General features: G+C 43.6%; 1 long non-coding RNA gene across 1 annotated transcript in view; it reads right to left on the reverse strand.

Moving 5' to 3' along the window:
* Window positions 1–3,549: 3,549 nt before the first annotated feature.
* LOC126471572 (uncharacterized) overlaps window positions 3,550–27,499 on the reverse strand; it is a 43,542-nt gene continuing 19,592 nt past the window's right edge. The window contains exons 3-4 of the long non-coding RNA XR_007586343.1: window positions 18,924–18,986; window positions 3,550–3,778 (exon numbers count right to left, since the gene is read on the reverse strand). This is a non-coding gene — a long non-coding RNA (uncharacterized LOC126471572). The remainder of the gene's footprint in view (window positions 3,779–18,923; window positions 18,987–27,499) is intronic.

Raw genomic sequence — 27,499 nt, forward strand, 5'->3', positions numbered from 1 at the left:
GCTTTCCCTTTGGAGGGAGCAGGGGTGTTGACATTGAATTCATGATCGCCAGTCTTTGCGCCAGTGTTCTGAATTCCAAACATCACTGCGTGAGGATATATGACACTGTTGATAGTGGTCCGTCCACCGATTAGGGACATTACGCTCGGCGGCCCCTCTGTGCTTATTTATTCTCGGCCATAGGTCCGCCATCTTGTGTTGTGTGCATAAGGTTTACATGTATCTCGAAGCAATTTGTGCAGCGAATTACGTTGCCAATCAGTGACAAAATACAATGTGCAATAGTATAATTTTAATCAGCAACTCCGCCATTACACCAGTGATGCAAGTGAAGTAGCAAGATGATGAAATCGCTGTGATATCATAAATAGTCAACCACAAGGAAGAAAACCAGAAGAAGACATCACTGACTTCGATTTCTAGCCATCCACTGCCTCCCTCCCTCCCCCCCCCCCCCCCAAAATGCCACACCAGCCGCTACAGTAACAAACAATGGACAAAGAGTTCTAGATTAATCTAATTTAAGACTGTTTATTTTTAAGTAACATTTCTCTGTACGTATAAACGCCTGAAGATGAACAGAACATGTTCGAAACGCGTTGTATTATGTTAGATTAAACATAAAATAAAAAAGTAACTGGTAGCAGAAATTAGAAATAAATAATGAATCCTCTGTGCTACTCGAGAGGAGTAGGTTATGTGGTGGCACCGGGTTTCACCCTCTCTCTTCTCTCATCATCATCATACGACACAAACAGGATACCGCTTTACACACACACACACACACACACACACATATATATATATATATATATATATATATATATATATATATATATATATATATATACACGCCCGTTACAGTAACACTTATCAGATAAAATTAAACGTATAACTCGCTTACTTCGCTAAGGAAAGGTGTCGTCGTGAGCGAAGAACACAAAAACCTTTCAAATAAGGCGGCTGAACCTATCCTTCGATATCCTCCAGCCAACAATGCTGTACGAATTTATTACTATTCGTTCTAGGATGCCAGAAGACCACGAGAAATATGCATCGGAATACTTACAGAAAATGACAAATCATTATAGAATCCTCCTAAAATTCATTTCTTGTAAATGGTGTTATACGCATTCATTATAAATAAATATTTAACAACAAACTGTACACACAGTGACAAATTGGTCAGGTGATCTGTGTGTCGCTACAGGCGAACAACCGGCTACATTCAAACGCAAGCACAAGCGGGAGTGCAATTTTAGAAGGCATATTTTCGGATTTTTAGCACAGCTTAACCGCAATATTTCTACAGATTAGGCTTCGTCAATTGCTGCCAACAATAAAGGAAGGGGAGTTATAGTTCATAGTTCCGCGACATAAACAGGAATAGAGACGGGAGACAAGCTCAGACTGAGCAAAAATGAGACAGGAAGTTAGCTGAAACTTTGTATAAGGAACTATGGAGGCGCACACCTTAAGTGACATAGAGTAACCACGCGGCTACTACGGTCACAGTTTCGAATCCTGTCTCGGGCATGGATGTGTGTGATGTCCTTAGGTTAGTTAGGTTTAAGTAGTTCTAAGTCTAGGGGACTGATGACCTCAGATGTTAAGTCCCATAGTGCTTAGAGCCATTTGAACCATTTGATACAGAGTAACTATGAAAAACATAAGTTAGAGTGGCTGCAAGGGGATATGATCTCAGTTCTTTGCGAATAAAAGTTCGTAATCTCACCCACTGCGGCACCTTCCTCAGTACAGTTGAGTAGTGAATGTATGCAGTGAATTTACGGTGTATTTATTTAATTCTGTGATTTAATGTACAAAAAGTCGACCACACGAATATAGCGTGTTTAGACGATAGTTCTCTTATACTGAGCACTTGTTGTCACTGCTTGTAAGTCGAGTCTGCAGTAGAAGAACTAATTTCTTTTAGCGGATCGATTAGCTCTGATAACAATGGAGCGTTGACTATTTGTAGCTGCAGATAAGTAGTAGGTCGTGAAATAGGTCACCTGTTACTCATGAATCGACTACAGCTCTGAGATTTACGCAAACTGCCACTCATACTGTTCTCAGCAACATGATTACTCTGCACGATAAGGAAAGATATGGAGTATACTCACTAGATGAAAACATTACAATATTGTTTCAGAAACAGAAGATTATTCTGGTCAAACAGAGATTGCAGAGTACCATAAAATGTAATGCCAATTCTCGAAATATGACTTTGTCATGTGCCTCCACTGATAGCCAGAAACTACCTGGCAGCCACAATGGACATTTAAACCGCGCAATGCCAAAAACATAAGCTGGAACATACAAAGAAACAAGGACGTTCTTTATCCAAGATTTTACTTTCAAACTCTCAACCCAATAATCTACAACTTCCTAGTAGATTAAATCTGAATGCCAGACCGGGACTAAAACCTGGGACTCAGCTTCGAGTTACGGTCCGGCTACAGTTTTAATCAGCCAGGAAGTTTCATATCAGCACAGACGCCAATGCGCGGTAGTAAACGTTAGAGGGTATCTCAAACAACAGAGCAGTAACCCTCTTTCTACCTATGTTTTACGCTTATTATTATCTTTCCAGGGATGTTCTGATAAATCTGTAAAACTAAAAAGAACATTTTAATAAAGTAAGTGTGGTACTCTGAATGTAGGTTTTATTCGTCTTTCATACTCATATATAACAGCATTGGCTTAAAGTAATGGAAAACAGTCATTTTTAGTGTGAATTGTTTCAATCGAAGGAAAAATAATTGCATGTTATTAGCAGCACAAAGCTGCCGCTTGAAAACAAGAGTTAGCTTCACAAAAAAATAAACCCATGAAACCCAGAATATCACAAAAATCGACCATGGTTCTGTAACAAAAATAGTCAAGTGTAGCATGAGAAGAAGTATTTGTGATTGAAGGCTGACAATGTCACTTCACGTGTTGTGTTTAAATCAGCCATACCAAAGGGGGAAAAATAAAAATGTCAGCATCCGTACAGTAAAATTAGAACAATAAAACGTACAAACAAATTATGTAAAAATTATATACTGAGTTCTTGAACTACAACGTATTTTAATAACCGTTTCCCAATTCTAACATCACAGTTCCAGTTCGAAATCTTGTACGGGAAGAATATTTTTATCTTTCGGGCGCAGCTGGTACGTGTATAAAGTTCTCTGTACACCCGTGAAGTCATAGACATGCACATCAACAACAAGGAGACGTATTAAATCACTTGCAAAACATAGGAACTTCAAAATTCTTTACTAACTCTTAAAAACTTCACTGATCGTAAGATGCTGAAAACTAAAGCAACTCATTTTTAAGATATTACACAGTTACACTAACTATACCAAATCGTATATTCTCGTGGATTCTATTATGTTGACCATACCGTTCGCACACAAGTATCGACACATATTCATTCTATTGAAATAATTCAGAATTACTCCTGTCTTCATAACGTAGATTCACAATGTCGAATGAAGACTGTGCTTGACATTCATAAATTATTTCTCCAACCATTTGTAAGGTAAATACAGGAAATAACAACATTTATATGTATTTAACAGATGTAATTAGTTACACTGAACACATAAATACTGAAAATGTAAATTGAAATATCCATATGATATGTCTTGATTAAGAATGATCCACAGATATGAAAGAAGAGTCCAAAGGCTCCCAGAATAATGGCGTTTCCATTCAATGTAGGTGCGTTATACTTCAGTGTGACACCTTATCTAATGTGCAGTTGTGCGACTGTTGACGTCATCTGAAAAAGAAGATAATACTCTGTTACAAATTACTTACGAATATTTGCCTGTCAAACATTAAAGGTGCAAGTAAATTATGAGCTGTGCAACGAGTATACACAAACATTAAAAAAAGTTTTGCATCACCCCGGTTCCCAGAACTCCTGAAGATAGACGTTGACTGTGGATATTGTATCACAGACGCAGTCCCTTTGAATGTTCAAAGATGTCACTAAAGCCGGCCAAAGATGTAAACAACCATGCATGTGCAGCGCCTATTAGACGGAGGGGGTCCGACAGCCAATCAGTTCCAGTCATTCCACCAGGAAGGAGGTACACGGCTCGTGTTGTCTGTAGGTCAACCATGCCTAGACGGTCAATACCGCGGTTCGATCGCGTCCGCATTGTTACTTTGTGCCAGGAAGGTCTCTCAACAAGGGAAGTGTCAAGGTGTCTCGGAGTGAACCAAACCGATGTTGATCAGACATGGAGGAGATACGGAGAGACAGGAACTGTCGATGACATGCCTCGCTCAAGCCGCCCAAGGGCTACTACTGCAGTGGACGACGGCAACCTACGGATTATGGCTCGGAGGAACCCTGACAGCAATGCCACTATGTTGAATAATGCTTTTCGTGCAGCCACAGGACGTCGTGTTACGACTCAAACTGTGCGCAATAGGCTGCATGATGCGCAACCTCACTCTCGACGTCCATGGCGAGGTCCATCTTTCCAACCACGACACCACGCAGCGCGGTACAGATGGACCCAACAACATGCCGAATGGATCGTTCAGGATTGGCATCACGTTCTCTTCACCGATGAGTGTCGCATATGCCTTCAACCAGGCAATCGTCGGAGACGTGTTTGGAGGCAACCCGATCAGGCTGAACGCCTTAGACACACTGTCCAGCGAGTGCAACAAGGTGGAGGTTCCCTTCTGTTTTGGGGTGGCATTACGTGTGGCCGACGTACGCCACTGGTGGTCATGGAAGGCGCCGTAACGGCTGCACGATACGTGAATGCCATCCTCCGGCCGATAGTACAACCATAACGGCAGCATATTGACGAAGCATTCGTTTTCATGGACGACAATTCGCGCCCCCATCGTGCACATCTTGTGAATGACTTCCTTCAGGATAATGACATCGCTCGACTAGAGTGACCAGCATGTTCTCCAGACATGAACCCTATCGAACATGCCTGGGACAGATTTAAAAGGGCTGTTTATGGAAGAAGTGACCCACCAACCAATCTGAGGGATCTACGCCGAATCGCCGTTGAGGAGAGGGACAATCTGGACTTGCCTTGATGAACTTGTGGATAGTATGCCACGACGAATACAGGCATGCATCAATGCAAGAGGACGTGCTTCAGGGTATTAGAGATACCGGTGTGTACAGCAGTCTGGACCACCGTCTTTGAAGGTCTCGCTGTATGGTGGTACAACATGCAATGTGTCGTTTTCATGAGCAATAAAAAGGGAGGAAATGGTATTTATCTTGATCTCTATTCCAGTTTTCTGTACAGGTTCCGTAACCCTCGGAACCGTGGTGACACAAAACTTTTTTTGGTGTGTGTATAAGGCCGCGCGGGGGTAGCCGTGCGGTCTTGGGCGTCTTGTTACAGTTCGCGCGGCTCCCCCCTCCTCCCCCCCCCCCCCCTTGGAGGTTCGAGTCCTCCCTCAGGCATGGGTGAGTGTGTTGTCCGTAGCATAAGTTAGCTTAAGTTAGATTAAGTAGTGCGGATGCCTAGGGACCGATAACCTCAGCAGTTTGGTCCCATAGTCCTTATCACAAATTTCCAACTTTTGTGTGTATAATGTAAAGTTTTCTGAAACGTGTAATGACAAAAAAGAGGTAAGATGCGTATGTTTAAGATGATTGTTTTGAGAAATTCGTCTGTCTTTAATTTATCGTTATTTAATACATTTTCATTGTGAATCCTGTTTTCGAGTTGTAATATTCTACGGGTGAAACTTCTTCACGGAACGTAAAATTGGCATGTAACATCTAATCAAAGAATGGATATGGACAAACTGCGACCAAACGTACAGCAAAAAATGGGCTGAGTGAGAACCAATACTCAGGTGATCAATTTAAACCGTATTGTGGCGTTCATTACCGTATTAACCATCGACATATCTAATACACCGGATTACGTATATGATCGTGTTGTTGAGTAAGTACTTGCGATATCTACACTGATGACCACCTGCTTAATAACTTGTTTGTCCGTCTCTGTAACGAAACACATCACTGATTCTGCGGATCATGGAACCGACAGTTTGTTGGTATGTTTCGAGGGTATGTGGCATTAAATGTCTACGCGAAGGCCATGTAATTCGCGTCAGTGACGGGCTGCTGATTTGCATACGCTGTGATAGCGCCCTATAGCAACCCATATGGGTTCGATAGGGTTTACATCCGGCAAATTTCGTTGCCGAGGCATCAACTTGAGTTCACTATAATGCTTCTCATACCACTGTAGCTCGGTTATGGTTCCAAGACACGGACAATTACGCTGCTGAAAGATGACATCACCGTCGGGGAAGACATCAAGCATGAAGGGATCCAGCTGTCAGCGTGTCTTCGATTATTACCACAGGCCCCATGCAAGTCTCCTATAGCGTACTACTGCTCCTACCAACCTACGTCCGTGGCGCGCTGCATGTTTTTGCCGCCGTTCACCTCGATGATGGCGTTTGTGGAGACAATCATCGACCTAGCGTAGCAAAAGTGTGGTTCAACCGAATAGCCGAACGGCTTCCATTGATCGACGATCGAATCCCTACGGCCCTGTGCCCACTGCAGTCGTAATTGACGATGTCGTTGAGTCAACCAGTGAATACGTAGGAGTAGTCTGCTGCGGAGGTCTGGTTCAATACTGTACGATGAACGGTGTGCTCAAAAACATTTCTGAGTGCACCAGCATTGTGCTGTTGCGGCAGAAATGCTACAAATCACCATTTTTTTTAGAGAGGAGACAAGCCTCTGAACCCCACGTTCTGTGAAGAGTCATGGACGTCCAACCGTTTAGCACCTAGCAGTGGTCTCACTGTCCTTCTACCTCTCTCCACACATGTTCACGACAGTACAACGTAAATATTCGACCAATTTCGCCGTTTACGAAATACTCGTTCACAGGCTGAGCGTAATAATAATTTGCCCTTTGTCAAAGTCACTTACGTCAATGGATTTCCCCATTTTCAGCCCTTATCTTCGTTAGGGCGATTCCCAGTCCGTGTTTTCTCCGCTAACGTACTTTTTTTTCCGCGTCACGTGGCCGCAACGTCACCAGGCGGCATCCAACTCGTGGTGGGCAGTTGTCATAATGTTTTGGTTCATCAGTGCATGATTTCATGTAGTCTACTAATGGACCTGATAATTGAATTTAGCGACTCCGATAGACGAAGTGTATGAATACATGATCGTCAGAACTAAACTTTTACTGGTAAACAAATTTTGTGAATAAAAAGAAGGGAATATTATTATAGTCCCGGCCATCTTTAGCGAAAATCAAATGTTAGTTTTAACCCAAACTAAGTGGTTAATAATAATTCAATAATATTTCATACGTCTCTTGTAGCGTCACTTTTATGGTAAAATTATGAATAATACAGGGTGATTCAAAAAGAATACCACAACTTTAAGAATTTAAAACTCTGCAACGACAAAAGGCAGAGCTAAGCACTATCTGTCGGCGAATTAAGGGAGCTATAAAGTTTCATTTAGTTGTACATTTGTTCGCTTGAGGCGCTGTTGACTAGGCGTCAGCGTCAGTTGATGCTAAGATGGCGACCGCTCAACACAAAGCTTTTTGTGTTATTGAGTACAGCAGAAGCGAATCGACGACAGTTGTTCAGCGTGCACTGAGAATCCGCGGGAAACAACTCAGTATGAACGTGACTCGCCTAAGGTGAACGTTTTCTGTGCCATTTAAGCCAATAAAGTTTTTGGTCCCTTTTTCTTCGAAGGTGCTACTGTAACTGGACTACAGTATCTGGAGATGTTAGAGAATTGGCTGTTCCCTCAGCTCGAACAAGAAGCACAACAATTCATATCTCAGCAGGATGGAGCGCCACCACATTGGCACTTATCTGTCCGTAACTACCTGAACGTCAACTACCCGAGGCGATGGATCGGCTGCCAGGCAGCTCGTGACAGAGCACTTCATCACTGGCCTCCAAGAAGCCCTGGTCTTACCCCCTGCGATTTTTTCTTATGGGGGTATGTTAAGGATATGGTGTTTCGGCCACCTCTCCCAGCCACCATTGATGATTTGAAACGAGAAATAACAGCAGCTATCCAAACTGTTACGCCTGATATGCTACAGAGAGTGTGCAACGAGTTGGAGTATCGGGTTGATATTGCTCGAGTGTCTGGAGGGGGCCATATTGAACATCTCTGAACTTGTTTTTGAGTGAAAAAAAACCTTTTTAAATACTCTTTGTAATGATGTATAACAGAAGGTTATATTATGTTTCTTTCATTAAATACACATTTTTAAAGTTGTTGTATTCTTTTTGAATCACCCTGTACAACTATGAATGAAAATCATGTATTAATAAAATGTATTTTGCCATTTTTGTGAACTTATAAGCAAAAGTGTAAAACGTGTTACAGTTATTACTAATGTGAAGAGACATTTTATTTGTGCAACGAGAAACAACGTTTCGTAGACCTCTGATATTATGTTAAGCGTCGGTAAAAAATAGCTTTAGTCTTTTTCATTTATTTATAATGTAACACTTCGATTCTGACTTTGATATTGTTCTGAGCTGATCGATGGGTGTTCATGTAAAAATACATGAAATGTATTCGCAGCTGCGGATATGGACAACCATGAACTGTATAATGGAATGAAGACAATGAAAATTTGTGCCGGACCGGGACTCGAACCCGGATTATCTGGAGCGGTCGCCTTACCATCAGGCTATCCGAGCACGACTCACTGCCACACCTATACTTCCACATGTCATCAACCTACATTCGTAGATCCGTTCTGTATTTTCCCGTACAGGGGAGACGTTTTAATTGAAAATCCCATGCACGAATGCAGCGGATAAATAAGATACTGCAGTGCCCGAGTTGTTACGAAGGACGATGCTAAGTTCCTCGTTATGAAATGCATGAAACGTATTTGCAGTTGCAAATATGGACGACCGTCAGCTGTATAATACGAAGTTGACAATGAAACTTTGTGCCAGACCGGGACTCGAACCCGAATTAGCGCTAGTGGCCGCCTTACTATTAGGGTATTCAGATATTTTGACACACGGAGAGTGAAATGGTGGAATTGCAGTTTGATGTTTAATGTTGTCACATTAATGTGAATCGACTCACATTGTAAGGATGGCATATAATGTCTAGTTTTTATATGTAGTGAAAAATAATTTGGCAGTTACGACATTACACATGTGTTTGAAAATTACAAGTCATCGAAATTAGCTTATCGCACTATCTAAATAAAGATCGTCTACATTACAGCCTAATACAGACTATGGCCGGCCGCTGTGACCAAACGGTTCTAGGCGCTTCAGTCCGGAATCGCGCTGCTGTTACGGTCGCAGGTTCGAATCCTGCCTCGGGCATCGATGTGTGTTGTCCTCAGGTTAGTTAGGTTTATGTGGTGTCACCGCCAGATACCGCACTTGCTAGGTGGTAGCCTTTAAATCGGCCGCGGTCCGTTAGTATACGTCGGACCCGCGTGTCGCCACTATCAGTGATTGCAGACCGAGCGCCGCCACACGGCAGGTCTAGAGAGACTTCCTAGCACTCGCCCCAGTTGTACAACCGACTTTGCTAGCAATGATTCACTGACAAAATACGTTCTCATTTGCCGAGACGATAGTTAGCATAGCCTTCAGCTACGTCATTTGCTACGACCTAGCAAGGCGCCATGATCAGTTACTATTCATATTGTGAATAATGTACAGTCAAAGCGACGTTCACCATTTATGGATTACAGTTAAGTATTCTACCAGCTACGTCCGTTTTTCTAAATTCTAATTTCCTTGACCTGTTCCAGACCTCACGCCAGCCTGCGTGAGCTAAAACGCGTGCCTTTCGGCTTCCTCTAATAACACGGTGTTGGCTCTCCTGCCAACCCACAACAGTTTAAGTAGTTCTAAGTCTAGGGGACTGATGACCTCAGATGTCAAGTCCCATAGTGCTTAGAGCCATTTGAACCATTACCAACTATGTTTCTTTTATTAAGCATTTGGAGGCTGCGAATCCCCACAAAAACAAGAAAAAACTTAAATACATCACCTATTTTAAAACTTTCGAACTAGTTGTCAGTAGTGAAATGGATCGATAGTCGTCACGATCTCTCCTATTATATGTCATAAAAGAGCGGTCTACCAGTGGCATACTTTAGTCTGTCTGGAAGGATACCATGTGAAAAAGAGTACCATGTGAAAGCGACTTATTAAATTTTGGGTGAGTGCAATGACTATAATAATTTTCACTCCTAAATGAACAAATCACTTCTTCTGGAATGGAATCCAGTTGGAATGTCGTCTTATTACGATCTGACGTGATGCAACAAACACAATGAAAACTATAATCATGCTTGCGTTCATTCTTGGGTAAGCTACATTCTGTTGTACTCAAGTTTATATCTAGCATCAGTTCATTCCCAGAGAATACATTTTTGACTCAGCAACAGTATATTTATCCAAGTGAAAAGCGACTTTACCTATCTGAGCAGGGGCGGCCAAGATTTCGGCTCGCAGACCGTGCCCGGGCCCAAGCGCCAAAATGCTGGGCCTCGTTGCACGTTTCCCCCACCACCAAGCCGCGCTGTTTAAGGCGAGAAGGGGGAACGGGGGAAATCTGGTAACGCACCGCATTTAAATAGCAGCGCCGCCGCATGAAACACGACTTGGTTTCATAAATCGCACTTCTAACAACGTAGATCACAAACAAAACAAATTTTCAGTATTATTTAACAATTTTTGGCGCTCTAAAGACAATATAATTTTTATATGTTGCGAACTGTAGGCATACTGATAGACACATACAATTTCGCGGATTTTCGCACCCAAGTTGCCACGTAATCGTGAGTTATTTAGTTTCAGAATTGAAAAAAGTTCTTTCACATCAGCATGTCGATAGAAATATTATAGAACTTTTGCAACCTCATTATGAAGACATGGAAATTCTGCTCGAGGAAAGCAATGTAGACGCCCTGGACACTTTTAACGTAATAATATTTATAGATAACTTAGAAGCGGTCTTCTACCCCCTTCTGGTGGTGTGGCTGCTAAAGCGGTACACCACAAACCACAAACAAGAGGATTGCCATGCGCCACCGCCTCTGGCAGACATTCATGGTCCGAAGATGATCTGATAAAAAGATCGAAACCGGTCACCATTAAAAACGTTAAGCGATCGAGACTGCTTCTAAGTTATTTACAATAATTACAGATCGCTGTTTTTCTATATAAGAACTATGTTCTTTAAAATGGTAATAATATTTGTCATTAAAACTGAAATTACATTGGAGGTCAATCAGTTACATCTGCGCGTGCACAGGGGCGCTTTCAACTGAGACGGAGGATGGTCTCTAAATCAGGTGTAAGATTCACAGTGTCCACAAAAGCTTTGGAAATTTATCCTTGTATTTCACTCAAGGCCCCCCATCACACACGGGTGAGTGATCTAATTACATTTAAGCCTTCTTCACACCTGGTAACAATGGATCGGATGTGAGGCGCCCAGTTTAACTGAGAGTCAAAAATCATCCCCAGAAATCGATCTTGAAGTTCGGCAGGCCCTGTTGTAGAGGCTCATAAGCCTGTTTTATAACAGACGCAGGAACGGTGTCAGTATCTCCTAGCGGAACACTCCACGCAACTTGTCAAATCTGGCGTTCTCCTTAACGGCAGTGAGCTTAAGGAACCGGACTGCCTTGTCAGAAAGTGTCCTTTCTATAACGGGATTTTCTTTTTAAACGCATCCCAATCGAATCAGAATTAGTTTCTCACCTTGTAGCGTCTTACTGTCGGCAGTGTGCAGTCAAGTCCACTTAAAATGTGAGGTCTGCAACCCATTCCGGACGTTCTAATTTTCGTTCCCGTAATCCCTTTTCCTTCATAAATTCAACAATAACAAGTTTTAACTCAAAAAATCGTTCTGGGCTTGTTGTCTTGACTTGACCAACGTACTTTTCAGTAATATGTAAAGGTTCCATACTCTTCGTTCAGTTCTGTCGAAAATTGTTGCAGATGAAAGTGCAATAATGCAGACGAATTCATAAATTTTACTACTCATACTACCAATTCCTTCCCATGCCGTGTGCCTGAAAATTTAGAACAAAGCGCTCCTTGATGTATTTGAGAATGAATCCCATCTGTCGACCTTTGTAATTATTTGCTCGTTCATTGTAAACTAAAGTTTAAATTCTTTCTGCATGGTATTGTACGATCATTTCGCAGCAAATCTGCAGTATCCGTCACTTACGCGACTGCATAATAGATATTGAGAATTCTTATCCCTCCTTTCTGTCATTCCCATTCATTCTTAAAGGCTTGCGACGATAGATCGCTAGGCTGCCCCCCTTTTTTTTTTTAAATTAAAAAGCATCCACTGAACATGTGAACGTCCTTCGTACCACAGTCAAACAGCGCTTACACCGAAATTCTGACGAAGTGAAGAGAGATGTGCCGACCGGAAACTGCCACACCGCAACACTAAATGAAAATTCGTGCTGTACCGAGTACTGCGGGGAAGGAGAGAGCACAGCCGAGAAAGGTCGAACTGTGGCCCGCACAACCTGCCCGCGTGAAGTTTGGCAGGCCGTGGCTGGCCCTGTTGTAGAAGCTCATATGCCTGTATTGTAACGGACGCAGGAACTGTGCCACAACCTCGTAACGGAACACTGCACGCAACTTCTCAAATCACACGCGTCGTTGCCAAGACACAGTTTCATCGCAAACCATTCCCTCCTCTTGCTAGGAAGCGATGTCGCCCCTCATTTGTGTAACCCAAACGCGTTCTCGTTGTTTCTTGCCAGTTCAGACACGCATTTGTTGGCTGCAGCGTGACTTGCTAGAGCGAGGTTGAGCTCCTTATTAACAAAGCCCTTATTCTATGCTTGCGAATCTGCCCACAGAAGCGAAACATTTGCTATTATACACTTTTAATCGGTAGCTCTTAGCAACATGGAAGATGCAGGTAATAATTCCAATTCTGAAAAGTGGTAAAGATCCAAATGTGGCCTCTAACTATCGACCCACTGCTTTGTCGTCGTGTGTTGCCAAAACTCTGGAACGAATGGTTAACAGCAGTTTGGAATGGTGGCTTGAAAATCGCAATTGATACCTACGACTCAGTACGGCTTCAAAAAGGCAAAGGGGCTATGGACAATCACTATTCGTTTGCTATGGATATTAAGTCAGCCTTTGAAATGAAACAAACAGTGGTCGCTGCCTTTCTGGACGTTAACGGAGCGTACGATCACTTTCATATACCAGCTATCTTGGACAAACTGGCGGAATTCGGAATTCCTCCATAGATGATTTATGGCATCAATACCATGGTCGCTCAAAGAACCATCTACGTCCGTTACAAAGGAAACATGATCGGACCTTTTCTTGCCTCCCAGGACTTGCCTCAGAGTGCAATTTCAAGTCCCTTCCTGTGTATTCTGTATGCGCGTGATCTAGAGAGAATAATCACTCCCCCCACAAAGATACTGCAGTATGCAAACGATGCCTGTGTCATTTCACTGCCGCTTCGTATCGTCAGGCCAAAATGGCATTACTCACAACCATTCCTTATAATGACAGTCAAACAGCGCTTACACCGAAATTCTGACGAAGTGAAGAGAGCTGTGCCGACCGGAAACTGCCACACCGCAACACTAAATGAAAAGTCGTGCTGTACCGAGTACTGCGGGGAAGGAGAGAGCACAGCCGAGAAAGGTCGAACTGTTTACTAACTGGCTGGAGATTTCGGCTGAGAAATCAGTAATCCTCCTCTTTTATAAGTCGACATCGGCTCGCATTAATGGTCACTTAAGCTGGGCACCTCACATCCGATCCATTGTTGTCATGTGTGAAGAAGGTTTAAATGTAATTCGATCACTTACTCGTGTATGGTGGGGAGCGAACCAGAGTATTTTACTCACCATGTAGCAGGGGATTATTCGATCTCGGCTAGACTGTAGCTGTCAACTGTAGCACAATGCGTCAAAGGTTCATCTCACAAAACTAGGTACTCTTCAATACAGAGTCATTCGTACCTCTCTTGGAACCATGCGTCCGACGCCCATCAACGCTCTTTTAGTGGAAGCAGGGGAGATGCCCTTGGGCATTACACGCCAAATGCTATTGGATAAATTCTACACTACTGGCCATTAAAATTGCTACACCAAGAAGAAATGCAGATGATAAACGGGTACTCATTGGACAAATATATTATATAGAACTGACATGTGATTGCATTTTCACGCGATTTGGGTGCATAGAGCCTGAGAAATCAGTACCCAGAACAACCAACTCTGGCCGTATTAACGGCCTTGATACGCCTGGGCATCGAGTCAAACAGAGCTTGGATGGCGTGTACAGGTACAGCTGCCCATGCAGCTTCAACACGATACCACAGTTACCAAGAGTAGTGACTGGCGTATTGTGACGAGCCAGTTGCTCGGCCACCATGGACCAGACGTTTTCAATTGGTGAGAGACCTGGAGAGTGTGCTGACCAGGGCAGCAGTTGAACATTTTCTGTATCCAGAAAGTCCCGTACAGGGCCTGCAATATGCGGTCGTGCATTATCCTGGTGAAATGTAGGGTTTCGCAGGGATCGGATGAAGGGTAGAGCCACGGGTCGTAACACATCTGAAATGTAACGTCCACTGTTCAAAGTGCCGTCAATGTGAACAAGAGGTGACCGAGACGTGTAACCTATGGCACCCCATACCATGACGCAGGTTGATACGCCAGTATGACGATGACGAATACACGCTTCCAATGTGCGTTCACCGCGATGGCGCCAAACACGGATGCGACGATCATGATGCTGTAAACAGAATCTGGATTCATCCGCAAAAATGACGATTTGTCAATCGTACACCCAGGTTCGTCGTTGAGTACACCATCGCAGGCGCTCCTGTCTGTGATGCAGCGTCAAGGGTAACCGCAGCCACGGTCTCCGAGGCGATAGTCCATGCTGCTGCAAACGTCGTCGAACTGTTCGTGCAGATGGTTGTTGTCTTGCAAACGTCCCCATCTGTTGACTCAGGGATCGAGACGTGGCTGCACGACCCGTTACAGCCACAGCGGATAAGATGCCTGTCATCTCGACTGCTAGTGATACGAGGCCGTTGGGATCCAGCACGGTGTTCCGTATTACCCTCCTGAACCCACCGATTCCATATTCTGCTAACAGTCATTGGATCTCTACCAACGCGAGCAGACTTCGCCTGAAGATGGCAAGTAAAAAACTTGCTGAAACGTTGCCGGAGAACAACTCATTGACTCGGCTGTCAACCAGAGAAAATATCATCGTTATTAACATTCCTTATCTTTATTCTTCACGGCAACATATCTGCAGCCCTCTGCCGCCCGAAGGCTCCGAATTGTAGCGTGTAACATGGTATGTGTAAGGCAACTACGTCAGTAAGTGAGAAACAGGGTTTTGTAATCGACTTTCGAATTCGAAGAGTTCGTCCACACATGGAGCACCGTCTCCTTCAGCATGAGAAAGCCAGACCCATATGAGCGCTGCGACATCTGCAATAATTCGACGCCTTGGGTTCACTGGCATTGAGCATCTTCCATCCAGTCGCGACTTGGCCTTATCCGAATTTCATGTGTTTCCAAAACTCAAAGAACACCTTCGAGGACTTCACTTTGGTAGTGAAAAAGCGGTGTAAGCAGAGGTGATATTGTGGCTCCGTCAATAAGGTCAAACAATCTACAGTGACAGTATCAACAAACTGGTCTCTCCTCGGGAGAAATTTATTCACCGACAGGGTGGCTAAATAAATATCGGAGGTATTACTTTTCAGCTCTTCCTCGTATATGCTAATTACTTTTTCTTTATCTGAAAGTATCCACACTATTCTACTGAAGGAAAAGCCAGTCTCATACCTCTATTTTCGCTTTTGAGGACTTTTAGCCCATACTCCCGTTCATCAAATGATTAATCATTCTTAAGGGCCTACCTTTTTCAAATTGTGCCATCGTGTTTCTGCTCTACAAAAATTTTCGTGTTTTAGAAAAGTCACTTAAGTTTAGTTGTCAGTCAGTGGATGTTCCCAAAAATATTTACCTCTGTCTTAAATCTTTTTTCTTTTGTAATATGTAAGAACAGATACGTAGAATGTGCGACTCCTTCGTACAGGGTGTTTCCGTAAGAGCGTGCAGAAATGTAAAAGGACATACAGAATGCTCCACTGAACAATTCGAGGTAGGGAACCTGTGATTGGAGAAGTCAGCTTAAGGAGATATGGAAGTAAACTTGTCTACCGCTTTGTCTAGCATTACTGTTTTCCAGCTTATTTACAAGTAACATGAGTTCAAGTTTACACGTTATGTGCTGTTTATTTACATATACATTCATTATTTCCTGCAAGGAAACAAGGAGGACGAGCCTGGTAACTGGGACGTTATGTTGCAGGATTCGTTTACTTTACTTATCCACAAGGTGCCTCTGTTGCATCGTATTTACATTGTCTGTTGGCTGTTCGTGAGGGGATGTAGATACAGCATGACGGTGCACCGTCTCACTTCAGTGTGAATGTCCGCAACCATTTCAGTGCTGTATTTCCTGGTCGCTGGATTGGAAGGAGAGGTCCTATTCCATGGCCTGCGAGATCACCTGACCTGAATCCCCTTCATCATTCCCTATGGGGATATCTAAAGTCACTTGTGTATTAGACGCCTGTGTATACAGAGGTGGAAGTAGTTGCCAGAGCTGTAGCTGCCTGTGATGTGATTCGAAACACACCAGGGATATTTGTCAGGGTGCGTCACAGTCTTCTTCGCTGATGTCACGCTTGCATTGTGGGTAATTGCCGTCAGTTTCAGCGCATTTTGTAAGATATAGTATTTTGTCAATGACGGTAACTAACGTAAATAAAAAGGTACACAGTAGTGTGATTTTATTCCTATTATCTCCGTAAGCTGGCTTCTTCGACCCCAGGTTCCCTGCCTCAAATTGTTCCGTGGAGCATCCTCTATGTCCCGTTAAGTTTTGCATGCTCTCATGGAAACACCCTGTATACAAGTCAATAACGTACGCTTATTTCAACAGACTGATGTGCGGAAGAGAGCATCTATGCGTCATTTGAAACTATGCGTGAACATTTTACATTCGCGTGAACTGATCAGTTCCCGATTCTATTATTGAACGAATTCCGCAGCTTTGGCTACCGTTCGACGGAATGCCACAGCCGACAATGGATAATTTTAAATTTTATCTTTGTAACAGATCTGTATCAAACTTTTAGAATCCTTTTGATCTAAAGATGAGAAGGCAAACATCTACGGTGCCCATAGGAAGTACATTATGCTTGGAAAGGTCTTGTTTCAAATCGGACCAGCGTTTAGGTATCCGGTATTTGTTAGCAGTAACGGAATTGTATTAGTCTGAGAATTTATTTCCTGGTTTGTATAAGCATTAGCTATATACGGCTTAAATATTATACTTTTTTCTGATGATTTCTTTATACGAGGGTCACTCAAAAAGAAATGCAGACTATTTTTTTTAATCCATCTTTTATTCTACATGTTTGAAAGTTTTAAGTGTGTAGACACATCCTTTAGGAACAATATTTTCATTTCTCCCCATAATTTACATCCCTGTCAACTGCCTTACGCCATCTTGGAACCAGCGCCTATATACCCGCACGGTAAAATTCTGGACCAACCTGTTGGAGCCACTGTTTGGCAGCGTGCACAAGAGAGTCATTATCTTCAAACCTTGTACCACGAAGAGAGTCTTTCAGTTTCCCAAAGACATGATAGTCACATGGAGCCAGGTCAGGACTGTAAGGCGGGTGTTTCAGTGTGAGTTTTGTGATCGCTTCCATGGTTTCTTGACTGACATGTGGCCGTGCATTGTCGTGCAACAGCAAAACATCCTGCTTTGCCGATGTGGTCGAACACGACTCAGTAGAGCTTGAAGTTTCTTCAGTGTCGTCACATATGCATCAGAATTTATGGTGGTTCCACATGGCATGATGTCCACAAGCAAGGGTCCTTCGGAATCGAAAATCACCGTAACCATAACTTTTCCAGCAGAAGGTGTGGTTTTGAATTTTTTATTCTTGGCTGAATTTGCATGATGCCACTCCACTGATTGCCTCTTTGTCTCTGGTGAAAAATGATGGAACCATGTTTCATCACCTGTCACAATTCTTCCGAGAAATTCATCTCCACCATTCTCTTACTGTTCCAAAAGTTCGCTTCATACCGTTTATCTTGTTTCTATGTGAGCCACTTTCAACATCCTGGGAAACCACCTGTCACAAATCTTTTTTAACGCCAACACTTTCAGCATTCTGCAAACACTTCATTCCCCTATCCCAAAGTAGTGTGACAATTCGTTCAATGTGATGCGTCTGTCAGCAGTCACCAATTCGTTAACTCTCTGCTCATTGTCTGGAGTGTGTGCAGTGCGAGGCCTGCCACTGCAAGGACAATCCTCAATATTACCGTGACCGCTTTTATAACGTAACGTGCTTGTCCACCAACTAACTGTACTGCGATCGACAGCAGCACCTGCATACACCTTTTTCAACCTCTTGAGGATGTTTCCCACTGTCTCGTTTTCACAGTATAGGAATTCCATGACAGCACGTTGCTTCTGACGAACGTCAAGTGTAGCAGCCATCTTGAAGACATGCTGTGACGGCGCCACTCACGGGAACAGGTTGAACTAAGTTTGAAAACAAGCGGGAAGGCTGTATCTACACACTGTAAGACTTTCACAAATGTAGAATTATATTTTTACAAAAATAGTGTGCATTTCTTTTGGAGTGACGCTCGTAATACATTTTTCTGTCCAGCAGTGTTCGTTAATGAGCAACTTCTCTCAGTAACCCCTGCCATATTATAGCTGAAGATTCTAAGAGGCCGTGAAATATAAGACTGAACAGCACAGAGAAGAGCAAAAGCAAATGAGCAGCAAGTAATGATTCACAAGTTTACCTTGGGAAGGGACGTCGTTGCATTCATGCGCAAGCGTGGCGGCAGTCTTCTTCACTGTCGAACCTGCAACACACAAGAAGCTGACTAGAACTCTTCCCATAGACTGCTGTTCCACTCCACAGCATGAACCTGATCTCTCTACAGACCTACAGGCTTTCAGAAAATGGTTCAAATGGCTCTGAGCACTAAGGGACTCAACTGCTGAGGTCATTAGTCCCCTAGAACTTAGAACTAGTTAAACCTAACTAACCTAAGGACATCACAAACATCCATGCCCGAGGCAGGATTCGAACCTGCGACCTTAGCGGTCTTGCGGTTCCAGACTGCAGCGCCTTTAACCGCACGGCCACTTCGGCCGGCTAGGCTTTCAGACAATGGGTATATTTACAGAGTAATGCACATACAACGTTGAGCTGCTCGCAGATCGTAACGCGCAGTCAGACAGATAGGTAAGCGAAACCCGGATGGAGTCCGCGCGACGGATTGACGGCCGTAGGCTAGTATACCAGGGAGCTTCAGTGTGATTTTTATACTGTTTCTCACGATCGTTTAGGTAAATTTTTGGCTGATCCCCGATTCGCAGACACGTGGCACGCACGATTTCTTCCCTTAGAAGAAAGGCACCCGGCTACAAAGTTAAATAATAATATAAAATTTGTAAAATCCTGAAAAAGCAGATTCCTACTAGACGCGACAAACGCTCGGGAAAAGAGAATGCAGATATAATGCTGGCACATAATCATCACGGATTCAGAAATTATCGTCCTTGTGAAACACGACCAGTTCTTTATTCGCACGTAGAAATGAGTGCTATCGACTGGAGATCTCAAACTTATTCCATATTTCCAGATTTCCGGAAGGCTTTTGGCACCGTTTCTCACAAAATATTTCTAATAAAATAGAGTACTAGACGTGGTAAACACCATGGAAAAGAAAATGCAGATATATATTGACACACAGTCAGCACTAATTAAGAAAATACCGTTCTTGTGAAACACAACTAGCTTTTTATTCGCACGAAGTAATAAGTGCTATTGAGAAGGGATCTCAGATTGATTCCATAATTCTAAACTTCCGGAAGGCTTTTGACACCGTTTATCACAAAATACGTCTAAAAAATAGCGTGCCTATGGAATATCACTTCTGTTGTGCGACTGGATTCCTAATTTCCTTTCAGGAAGGTCATACTACATAGTAATCGACGGAAATCATCGAGTAAAACAGAAGCGACATCCGGAATTTCCCAAAGAAGTTCTCTGCTGTTCCTAATCTATAGATACAATTTAGGAGACAATCTGAGCAGCTCATTTAGACTGTTTGCAGATGATACTGTCAGATAATGTGGTAAAGAAGGGAAACCAACAACCACGTTTTATTGGAAGGACACTTACAAGATGCAACAGGTCTACTAAAGAAACTACCTACAGTATTCTTGTTCATCCTCTGTTACAGTACTGCTGCGCGGTGTGAGACCCTTTCCAGATGGGCCTGACGGAGGAGATAGAAAAAGTCCAAAGAGAGGCAACTCGATTTGTATTATTGCGAAATAGAGGAGCAAGCGTCACGGATATTATAAACGGGATGGAGTGGCTATCGTTAAAACAAAGGCATCTCAGTTGTGGGGAGATATTTTCAAGAAATTTCAATCAACAACTTTCTTCCCTGAATGTGAAAATATTTTACTGTCTCCGACCTACATAGGGAGAAGGGATCATCGAAATAAATATAAGAAAAATCAGAGCTCGTACAGACAGATTTAAGTGTTCATTTTCCCCGCGCGCTGTTCGAGAGTCGAACTGTAGAGAAATAGTCTGAAGGAGATTCGAAGAACCCTCTGCCAGGCACTTAAGTGTGAACTGCAGAGTATTGACCTAGACGTAAATGTAGATGTAAAGTTGGACCTGGAAGGTACAACAGACTGTGCTACTAACAGTAAAGAGTTCTTTACGCCCACGAGGCAAGAATTTAATAGGAGGCAGGTCGTCCTTTTGCAGCGACTGAGGAAGCGTTGCAACGAGGCATTGTGCCACGGAGGTTTATGATACCGTAAATGCGCCGGAAGGTCTCGAGGCCGTAAAGCCTCTCCATATATGGTGGCACTAGACGTCTTCGACGACAATGGGTGGTACTGCAAGACCGTCAAGGAGATAACATTGGGCTCTCACAGCTGATTTAGTATTTTGTAACAATACGACGCTGCTGTAAAGAGTCTCTGTGACAATCTTAATGAGACTCAAGAGTCCTGAGCTTCCTCACTGATACGAGGGCAGTTCAATAAGTAATGCAACACATTTTTTTTCTCGGCCAATTTTGGTTGAAAAAACCGGAAATTTCTTGTGGAATATTTTCAAATATTCCCGCTTCGTCTCGTATAGTTTCATTTACTTCCGACACGTGGCAGCGCTGTACGGAGCTGTTAAAATGGCGTCTGTAACGGATGTGCCTTGCAAACAACGGGCAGTGATCGAGTTTCTTTTGGCGGAAAACCAGGGCATCTCAGATATTCATAGGCGCTTGCAGAATGTCTACGGTGATCTGGCAGTGGACAAAACCACGGTGAGTCGTTGGGCAAAGCGTGTGTCATCATCGCCGCAAGGTCAAGCAAGACTGTCTGATGTCCCGCGTGCGGGCCAGCCGTGCACAGCTGTGACTCCTGCATTGGCGGAGCGTGCGAACACACTCGTTCGAAATGATCGACGGATCACCATCAAACAACTCAGTGCTCAACTTGACATCTCTGTTGGTAGTGCTGTCACAATTGTTCACCAGTTGGGATATTCAAAGGTTTGTTCCCGCTGGGTCCCTCGTTGTCTAACCGAACACCATAAAGAGCAAAGGAGAACCATCTGTGCGGAATTGCTTGCTCGTCATGTGGCTGAGGGTGACAATTTCTTGTCAAAGATTGTTACAGGCGATGAAACATGGGTTCATCACTTCGAACCTGAAACAAAACGGCAATCAATGGAGTGGCGCCACACCCACTCCCCTACCAAGAAAAACTTTAAAGCCATACCCTCAGCCGGTAAAGTCATGGTTACAGCCTTCTGGGACGCTGAAGGGGTTATTCTGTTCGATGTCCTTCCCCATGGCCAAACGATCAACTCTGAAGTGTACTGTGCTACTCTTCAGAAATTGAAGAAACGACTTCAGCGTGTTAATAGGCACAAAAATCTGAACGAACTTCTCCTTCTTCATGACAACGCAAGACCTCACACAAGTCTTCGCACCCGAGAGGAGCTCACAAAACTTCAGTGGACTGTTCTTCCTCATGCACCCTACAGCCCCGATCTCGCACCGTCGGATTTCCATATGTTTGGCCCAATGAAGGACGCAATCCGTGGGAGGCAATACGCGGATGATGAAGAAGTTATTGATGCAGTACGACGTTGGCTCCGACATCGACCAGTGGAATGGTACCGTGCAGGCATACAGGCCCTCATTTCAAGGTGGCGTAAGGCCGTAGCATTGAATGGAGATTACGTTGAAAAATAGTGTTGTGTAGCTAAAAGATTGGGGAATAACCTGGTGTATTTCAATGCTGAATAAAACAACCCCTGTTTCAGAAAAAAAATGTGTTGCATTACTTATTGAACTGCCCTCGTACATAGCCATCTGACATGATCGCGACGTAAGTTGGTGCAGTGGCGCTTCTCCCATGTTACGTCAGTCATTTCCCAGTCATCATTTCTACTTCGTTTGTTTCTATTGAAGGTGTCTAGGGTAACATCCACACGCTAGAAACATAATATACACTAATATCACCGCTGTGTGGGTTCAACAATTCATCTACGTCTACATTACTACTTTGCAGTTCACACTTAAGTGTTGTCAGAGGGTTCGTAGACCCATATTCAGGCTATTTCTCGACCTTTCCATTCCTGAACAGCACTTGAGTAAAATGAATACCTTGTGCGAGCTCTGTTTCATTTTATTACGGTGGTCATTTTTCCCTGTGAAAATCAATAAAATATTCACACATTCGAAGGAGAAAACTGATAACTAAAATTCGGTGTAAAGATCTCACCGCAGCGGAAAAGGCCTTTGTTTTATTGACTGCAACCCCAGCTCTCGTATATCTTAGACATTCTCCCCCATATTTCGCGATAATACAAAACGAGCTGCCCTTCTTTGAACTTTTTCGTTTTCCTCCCTCAATCCAATCTGATAACGATTCCACACCACGCAGCAATACTCCAAAAGAGGACGTAAAACCGTAATGTAGACTGTCTCTTTAGTGGATTTGTTCCATCTACTAAGTGTTCTGCCAATAAAACGCAATCTTTGGTTCGCCTTCCCCATTTTATATGTGATGGTTCCAGTTTTATTCGTTCGTAATAGTAATCTCTACGTATTTCGTTGAGCCGACAACTTTTAAATTTGTGTGATTTATCCTATAATCATAATTTAACCGATTTTTTTAATACTCGTGTGGAGGACCTCACGCTTTTTGTTTAGAGCCAATTGTCACTTTTCGCGCCATACAAATATCTTGTCTAAATCACTTCACACTTTGATTTGATCTTCTGAAGACTTTACTAGACGATAAACAACAACTAACAATCTAAGAGGACTACTGAAATTATCTCCTAACTCGTTTAATTTCAGTAGATTAATAAAACTAGAGGGCCCATAACACTTCCTTCGGGAACCTCAAAAATTACATCTGTTTCATTAGAGGACTTCCCGTCAATTACAACGAACTGTGATCTTTATGACAGAAGGTTAAACATCTAGTCGTACAGCTAAGACGATACACAGGCACGCATTTGATTAGAAGCCACTTGTGAAGAGCGTTGTCTTCTAGAAATCTAAAAATACGCAATCAACTTGAGACCCTCTGTTGATAGTACTCATTACTTTATGTGAATAAAGAACCAATGCCGTTTCACAATAGCCATATTTTCTGAATGTGTGCTGGTTGTGTCACAATATGTCATTTCCTTAAAGGTATTTCGTAATATCTGAACACAATCTATGTTTCAAAATCCTTCAGATGCTGTCCTAGTGCTCCGTGGAAGCAGGTTTCGTTAATAAAGACGCGAGTGTTTCCTGCGCGGCTTCTACCAACATAGCCTTCTGTTCCATCTGAAAGCGTCTCGGTGTCGACTGAAGGTTAAACTCTTCGAGATGATGACAGTACTGTTACCTTTAGTGTTTGCTATCTCGTCCCCCGCCCTCCCCACGCACCACTCCAACTTGAATTGGCGCAGAGTGCGGAAACTGGACTCGCTTTCGGGAAGAGCAAGACGAATACGTCCATCAGATACCCAAATCAGATTTAGGTTCTCCTAATTTCCTACAGGTGATTGCTTCAACAGCCGGCCGCAGTGGTCTAGCGGTTCTAGGCGCTCAGTCCGGAACCGCGCGACTGCTACGGTCGCAGGTTCGAATCCTGCCTCGGGCATGGACGTGTGTGATGTCCTTAGGTTAGTTAGGTTTAAGTAGTTATAAGTTCTAGGGGACTGATGACCACAGATGTTAAGTCCCATAGTGCTCAGAGCCATTTGAACAATTTTTGATTGCTTCAACAATGTCATGGCCGAATTTTTCCCTATCCATTTCCACGTGAGCTAGTGCTCTGTCGCTAATGACATCGGCGCAGACGGGACGTTAAGCTCTAACCTCCCTTCTTCTACTCGAATTTACTGTTGATCAGTGAGTTTCTACAAACAGAAGCACTTTCTTGTATATCTTAGTCCACTACGTGTCACAGCACTTTATTAATATAATTCTTACTCTCTCCGAACACATGAATACTGACGGAAACCGGCTATTTCTTTTAATCAGTGTTCGCCGCTTGCCACGCAGTTTTCGTACATTGTGCAGTGTGCGCTTTTTGCTTCCTGCTACATGTTGAGAAATTTTCACAGTACGACCTCCTCTCGTCGGCAGTATTTGACTACAACGCAAGGAAGAAAAGAAAGCAGGCTCGACGTTAAGTCGACGTCAGGCTCATTGGAGATATCTCTCAAATAGAAGAGAGTGGTGAAACGACTAGGTCGTGGTCTTCATACAGGTGCCAATCGTCTTGGGTACAACTTTTATGTAACCTGATAATTAGCAGTCGCTAATCGAAACGGGTTGAGGGATTAACTCAAATTGGAACTGAAACTACTGTTTGATTAAAAATGCCCACATTGTTTTCTTAGAATTGCTCTTGTGGGGGTTATTTGTCATAGCCTTCTTCCTGATGATTAGTGAAATGTGTATCTGTAGTGCTCGGAATACGCTGGTCATTACTTATACCACGAGATATGTTACTGGTTATTGTGGAAATGGAAGAAAGGGAGATTTTTTCCTCATAATTTGTGGAGCCATCTGAATCTAAACTACCCGTCCTTGCATGCGTCGCTATATATTGTTTCCAGAACACTTTTTCTTAAGCTAACTAAAAACATTTGCCACATTATACCCGTTAGAGTACTGTATTACCGCGAATAACCCGAATGGCCTGACAAGTTAATCAAAAAAAAAGTGGTTCAAATGGCTCTGAGCACTATGGGACGCAACTTCTGTGGCCATCAGTCCCCTAGAACTTAGAACTACTTAAACATAACTAACCTAAGGACATCACACACATCCATGCCCGAGGCAGGATTCGAACCTGCGACCGTAGTGGTCGTGCGTTTCCAGTCTGTAGCGCCTAGAACCGCTCGGCCACCCCAGCCGGCGGCAAATTAATCACCATCAAGAGTAAAGCATGTTCTGTCTCCAAGACACTGCGGAAAGATCTGGTATTTAATGTGTTATAATGGCGAACAATCTGGTGATTAGGAACTGTAAGCTGCCATCTCTCCACCTCTACACAGTCCACCGCTGACGACGAAAGTATCTTCCACTATTAGTATTGAACCAACTACGTACGTGTTCGGTATCACTACACTGATGACGCGAAGCATGAATTAAGTTGTTTCGCAAGTGATGCTTAAGACTGAGTGTGGTCGTTTAGAGGGATGAAAATGACCTCAAGGCCAGGTGGTTACAGGGAGTCGCCAGCCGAACCGACAAATTATGGGGACGATAAAGCACCGCTTGACACCTGAAATACACGACGAATGAATGCAAGGGTAAGTTTCCGCAGTCTGTGTCACAGTCAATAAAATTCTTCTGGATGTACGACCGCATTGCCAATGTGTAAAATTGTCCGACGTTTCGGATACTAACTAGCAAACACACCGTGAGAAACGCATTTGCAGCAATGTCGGAAAAGTCGGAGAACTTTACAAAATGGCTCTGAGCACTATGGGACTCAACTGCTGTGGTCATCAGTCCCCTAGAACTTAGAACTACTTAAACCTAACTAACCTAAGGACATCACACACATCCATGCCCGAGGCAGGATTCGAACCTGCGAGCTTAGCGGTCGCGCGGTTCCAGACTGCAGCGCCTAGAACCGCTTGGGGAGAGCTTTACACATTGATAGTGAGGTCACCTACTCAGAAGAATTTTATTCACGGCGAAGAGTGAATGGGTTATTAAGAGCCATTTTCAGATAAACCGAAGTGAGGACAGTTTGGTTCTGAGGCCTCCACCTCAGTCTTTTGGTGGCAGGAGGATTTGGATGTTAGGGTGTGCCCCGCAGTGACAATCGACGGCAGCCTGCTGAGATTCTTGTGGTTGAAGATGGCGCGAAATGATATCTTGCGACGCGTTGACCGTCAGCTCGAGCATCTCGACCGCCAGCTAGTCTGACGTACAACAGTCGACAGATCTTGAACTGCAACCCCTGACTCTGTCCCACTTGCAACCTGGACACGCATTTGTGAGGACAACGATTCGCTGGATTTCTGTAACCGAGCGGTTCTAGGCGCATCAGTCCGGAACCGCGCTACTGCTACGATCGCAGGTTCGAATCCTGCCTCGGGCATGCATGTGTGTGATGTCCTTAGGTTAGTTAGGTTTAAGTAGTTCCAAGTCTAGGGGACTGATGACCTCAGATGTTAAGTCCCATAGTGCTCAGAGCCATTTGAACCATTTTTGACAATGGTCCAAGCCCGCGTTCGGCCGTCCTGCTTTAGGTTTTCGGTGATTTCCCTAAATCACTTCAGGTAAATGCCGGGATGGTCCCTTTGAAAGGGCACGGCCGACTTCCTTCCCCGTCCTCCCCTAATCCGATGGGAGCGATGGCCCCGCTGTTTGGTCCCCTTCCCCGAATCAACCAACCAACCAACCTACCTTACGTTATATCTCCTTATTCCTCCGTGTACTCATTCCTCGCACTTACGCCATTAGCTTGAAACGGGCGTTAGTTGTGCGTTCTCTATTTCATTGCTAGACAGCCTAATAAAAGCCGGGCAAGTTGGACTGGTACATGACAAAAAAACCAGGACATGTCTGACTAAAACTGGACACCTGGCTACCCTGCCCATAACGCTCGAGTAGCATTCATCTCACGCTAGGTGAGGAGAACCCTTCGTCATAGTGACGTAACACTACGTCATCGTGACGTAAATAACCTAAATCGACTACATGAGTGCGTATATCGATCTTTGCGGTTGCACCGATAACGTCGAAGCTAAATGTAAATGCATGTGTACAACCGAAGTGACAGGAGTTATCTGTTACGCTCATCCCAG

Source organism: Schistocerca serialis, chromosome 3 (genome assembly GCF_023864345.2).
Source record: "Schistocerca serialis cubense isolate TAMUIC-IGC-003099 chromosome 3, iqSchSeri2.2, whole genome shotgun sequence".
Lineage (NCBI taxonomy): Eukaryota > Metazoa > Arthropoda > Insecta > Orthoptera > Acrididae > Schistocerca > Schistocerca serialis.